The sequence below is a fragment of the Nicotiana tabacum genome, chromosome 9 (assembly GCF_000715075.1).
Source record: "Nicotiana tabacum cultivar K326 chromosome 9, ASM71507v2, whole genome shotgun sequence".
Classification (NCBI taxonomy): domain Eukaryota; kingdom Viridiplantae; phylum Streptophyta; class Magnoliopsida; order Solanales; family Solanaceae; genus Nicotiana; species Nicotiana tabacum.
Window position 1 is genome coordinate 64,811,651 of NC_134088.1, and position 5,310 is coordinate 64,816,960.

The following is a 5,310-nucleotide window of genomic DNA, read 5'->3' on the forward strand; positions in this document are numbered from 1 at the left end:
TGAGTTTCATTACCAGTAGAAATGACAGTAACACCATGTGGAGCAGCAGGAACGAGCTTCTAATTTAAATTATCAACTTGGCGGGTGTTACCTGGGCCTTTGGCAGAATAGTTTTATCCATTTTATGATTCATGTCATGACTTGAGATGTTAGAAAAATTGACTATGGATTCAGAAAAGACCTCCAATTGGTCAGAACACAATTGACCAGGCTCACCATCAATGTCGATCGACTGTGGGATAACTGGAGGTTTTAGAGTTGCAGTGAATGCACTTTTTTCAGTTGGTTGAATTAAAACCTCATTTGAGCTATAATTATCCATCTCCCTAACCATAGGAAGCATCTCCATTTGGTTGGGAAAGTTTTGAACACATGTAACATCGAGTTCGAATAACTGATGCCCTACTTGCTTCGAAAAATCAGAGCTTTCAATTCCTGAAGTAGATTGAGTTGAAACTTTATAGATATGTTCTCCACCTTCCTTAGAAGCATCTCCAACACTTTTCATGATTAATGGGGAAGTACAAATGTGTTTGGCATTTTGTCGAACAGCTGGGGGGCTCACAGTTGCAGAAATCATTTTTTGCAATGTTGTGGAGACTGAACGGTTGAAATGGAGTGGGGATAGATTAGAAACAATCTCCTTACCTGCGGAGATTATTTCGCATTGGTTTTGTTCCATTTGGACCCCTGTGTTACCATGTGTGACCAACTGGTGCTCTCCGGCAAAGTTCAGATAATCGCTGACGACGATTCCGGATGTGTAATGGGGTGAAACTTGGTGGGACGATGGTATTTGAGTTGGAGAACAATCTCTATAGCTCGGAATCACTCGATTTGGCCCAGAAATGGAGTGGGATTTTTCAGAAGTGCCCAGGCAATTTAACGCTACAGTGATCGCTCAACCAGCTTTGATTTCCGTAGCAACTGGCGGTGAATCGATGAGGGCGCCCAACTAGGGCTTGTGCGCATTGATATTGCGCTTCTTTTGGGACTGGTCCGGTGGCTTTTCACCACCGGATGACGTGTAGCACTGTTTAGGGTTGTCTTTAGGCGACTGTATGAAGAGAGGTATTTATAGCTTCCCAGCGACGGTTCACGTGGGGACAGATTTGGGGTAAAACGAAAAAGGGTTTAAAAAATATAAGGGCAACTAGTCAACTTGTTGTGCTTCACGCGGTTAAAATAAAAAAGAAAATTTACGATTTGATCTAGCTATAAATAAATCGAGGCATAACAATTGGAACTCTTTTTGTATATGCATTCAAATATAAATATTTTCCCCAATAATTCCAAAACTCTACATATCACCTATTTTAATTAACTTTCAACATAGAGGGTCAAAAATAAAAAAAAATAAAAAAAGTAACGGTTAATAGATATGAGAATTATAGATTCAAATATAAGTTAGCTCTATCTATTAAAGCTTAGATATACGAAAAGAGTCAAATATCGGTACACCACAATTTTCTTTTAATCTGAGAAGCTCAGATCCTTCAGTGAAATTCTCAAGAACTCGAAAGGCACCATGTATTCAACTTATAATTTCCCTTTCTTTTTTCTTCTCTAGAGAAGATCGAGTCTGGCAACAAAATTACACACATGTAAGATATTTGCAAGCTCTATTTATAAAAGTAATTTATCTTTAAGGTCTCGAAGGATTCAGGAAAATTTTAAGCAAGATAAATAGAAAGAGATTCAACATGTATTATGTTTTATCAATTCTTTCTCTTCCGTCCTTTCTCAATTGGTGAAAATATAGTAAGATTATAAAGTATACACAAAGATATATCTTCTAATTTACCATCCAAAATACAGAAAGATAGGAAGGCTAAAAGATATTTGAAAATTTTAAATATTAAAGTAAGGAAGCTTGTATATAACAATGGAAACTTGCCTAAAAACAAATTCGCGTTCTTGTTTCTTATGTCACTATCTAGTTTTCTGCAATTAACAAAAGGCCATAAAGAATAACATCCGCAATCAGTTGATAGTAAAAGAATGCAGTCAGTTCTTTGATAAACATTTCAATAAAATGTGGTGTGAAGTATATTGCACACAAAGACATGATGTTTATTCATTTTGTTTCCCATTAAAGATTGGGATTAGTATCTACAATACCATACATGATAGTACGAAAATGTATAGCCATGACAAAACAGATAGTACTACATGGGCTTCATTCTAAGTCCTCCTTTTTGTGTCCCTCTTTTTTTTTCCAAATTTTGCAAGCACCATAGGGAAAAAATACATTTTACCCATTGGTGAACATTGTCCATAAGCGATCAACTGGAAAAAAGTCATAATAAATAGGGAACAGGAACTGAATTAAAGAAGCCAATATCTAATTTGATTAGTCAAAAGATAATCATATATCCAAGATACTTAGTACCACGATTACCTAATAATTGCAAATCCACTATCCGTCAACATTCCCGAAAGCTGGCTTTTCATAAGCCACAAGTAACAACATTGCCTCAAACCCAACTGAAGTAAACATAGTGCATTAAAAATAATCAGGAAACTTCTGAGGAAGCATCTCACTTTTCCAAGAGAAAGAAATAAAAATGTATAAGGCTCTATTTCATGGTCATCGACAAAAAATTATGTTATCAGTAACATATTAATTCTTCATCTCCTTGGTTTCTTTTAAAACCTTAAGTTACCAGTTAACATGATAACAAAGTATATCGAAGATATGGAAGCCAACTTCTACTAACTTGCTCAACATAAGCTAAGAGAAGGTGATGTAACAGAACAGATTGTGCCCTTTGCAGATGAGCATATTTCAAGAACTATGAGTTATTCGTTCTTCATAGCTAGTCTAACCAATGCCGTATACAGGTCATATGGCAACAAACATGTATGCATAGTAACTTTTGAGGTCTGAATACCTTGTAAATTGAACATGTTGCGCAATATCGCCTATTTTCCCGAGGAAAAATGGCCTCAAAATTACCTGATCTTTCACTACTTACATTGCTTTACATATCCTCACTTTGTTCTTTTTTTGCATCCAAAAAAACTGCAACAATGGTTAAATTTCATTGTCCTAAAACTATAAGATGAAATCGAGAAGAATAAAAAGGAAATTATACATTATTCAGTGAGGTCCAAATCGCAACATTCTGATGTACCTTTGCCAGTAACAGAGATTGACCCATTGTAAGGTTTTAACATAGTCAGTTTAAGACCTTGAAATTAAAAAGAAATCCAAGCAATTCAGTTTTCTTGAACATTGTCTGCACTGGAACATGAAGATAAAGTTATAAGATATAAGAATCAATCGACTTTTGACATTCAAACTTAACTTGGACTATGTAAAGACTCCATTAAATAGGGTACGGGAAAATGCCAAATTATTTGGAGTTGTATTTAAACACTCTTGGAAACTATAGAAAAAATGCAGAAAAAGAAATTCTACTTTCGAAGGCCTTGTTCATGTTTGAAGAAGAAGAAAGCTATTGTTTTAAAGAAGAATAACCATTGTACAAACCCTTTCACATTCTTAACTATATTGTTGACTCTTCTTTCACATCCATCACAGTCCATTTACACATTTGTTTAAACCTTCTACCAAGAAAAACGAAGAAGAATTCTCGAATAGTACAAAAATTATAAATAAATTGAGAATAAGCAAAGAGGAAAAAAGCGGAAAGAAAGATAGAATAGTAAAAAGCAGAAATTTATTGCATCATATGCATGTACATAGAAATTCCAAAGATTTCAATAATAGCTTCAATTATCCCTAAAATCAGCACAGATCCATATTTACTTAATCCCAAATCTTCATTTCCAGTTTTCAGCGCAAAGTGTAAACTTTGATGCTAACCAAGATTAGGTATTAAGTATACAAAGAAAAACGAAGAAGAATTCTCGAATAGTACAAAAATTATAAATAAATTGAGAATAAGCAAAGAGGAAAAAGCGGAAAGAAAGATAGAATAGTAAAAAGCAGAAATTTATTGCATCATATGCATGTACATAGAAATTCCAAAGATTTCAATAATAGCTTCAATTATCCCTAAAATCAGCACAGATCCATATTTACTTAATCCCAAATCTTCATTTCCAGTTTTCAGCGCAAAGTGTAAACTTTGATGCTAACCAAGATTAGGTATTAAGTATTAAGTATTAAGTATACAAAGAATATGGAGAAAGAAGGCTACAGGGGTCAAAAACTTACAGTTAGATTAGGAGTAGGGGAGAAAAGAATTTTCTATAAACGGAGAGAAATATCCTCTCACCGGTTTCAATCGAGATAGAGAGAGTCGGGGAAGAGACGGTTCTTTTAATTCTAATAGTGATTTTGCCTTTCAATAGTGACTGTTGGATGCAGTAAAAGATAAACCGTTTTCTAGTGTTTAGGAAATTAAAAAAAGGAGATAATAGATAAATAGAATTGTTGTTTACATAAGGCGCCACATCATCCTCCTCATGTCCCTGCTTTATATAATTATATAGATTGTCAAAATTATTCTTCAATTGGTTAAGTTTCATCAGGCTTGGTTCTAAGGCGAGTCTTGCGCCTAAGCGTGTGCCTCATCTCTTGGGGCGTGCGCCCAAAGGATCTACGCCTCTCATTAACGCCCAGATGCGTTTTATGCGCGCCCCGCCCCGATTCGCGCCCCGGGACTCGACCCATAATTAATCAATCTCTAGTTTCGTTTCTCCAGTTAATCACTGTTAATATAGATAGTAGAAGTAATTTGCAAAACTATCTTGTTTGGAAGCGTATTTAAGCTATTTCTTCTACACTCATCAAGCGTACACTCTAACACCCACATTTAGCTCCCTGAGGAAATCGACTCCGACTCATAGTTGGGTACTATTCTTCCAATGACGTCTTCCACTCATTGTTGAGTGTGGATTGGGAGTGGATCACTACTCGGTGACACGCGGAATTTGAAAATTTTGTAGTTGAGTCGCAGTTGTCCTTATCGGTTATTTATGAGATTTTAAGTGCTAAATCTATTGCATCATGCTTTAATTATTAAAATGTGTACTTATTTTGTGATTGCCGGCTTGCCTAGTACTGTGATAGGCGTCATCACGACATGTTGAGATTTGGGTTGTGACAAGTTGATATGAGAGCCTAGGTTACATAGGACTCACGAGTCATGAACAGGTTTAGTAGAGTCTTGTGGATCGGTACGGAGACGTCTGTACTTATCTTCGAGAGGCTACTAAACCATTAGGAAACTTCACTTTCTTGTATTCTTGTCATACGGATTTGTTGATTTCGGAAAACTAAACTTCTATTATTCTATTCTCTCACAGATGGTGAGGACACGTGCTACCGGATCGGAC

General features: G+C 35.7%; 1 long non-coding RNA gene across 4 annotated transcripts; it reads right to left on the reverse strand.

The window, feature by feature from the left end:
• Window positions 1-1,925: 1,925 nt before the first annotated feature.
• On the reverse strand, window positions 1,926-4,386 carry LOC107775528 (uncharacterized). 4 transcript variants are annotated; one of them, XR_012694903.1, is made up of 3 exons: window positions 4,187-4,363; window positions 2,402-3,247; window positions 1,926-1,944 (listed from the first exon to the last, which is right to left on the reverse strand). It is a non-coding gene; the product is annotated as an uncharacterized LOC107775528 (long non-coding RNA). The 4 variants fall into 4 exon arrangements; XR_012694902.1 differs by lacking the exon at window positions 1,926-1,944 and adding an exon at window positions 2,015-2,289; XR_001645767.2 differs by lacking the exon at window positions 1,926-1,944 and having other exon boundaries at window positions 2,015-3,025; window positions 3,138-3,247; window positions 4,187-4,346.
• Between the last annotated feature and the right edge of the window lie 924 nt (window positions 4,387-5,310).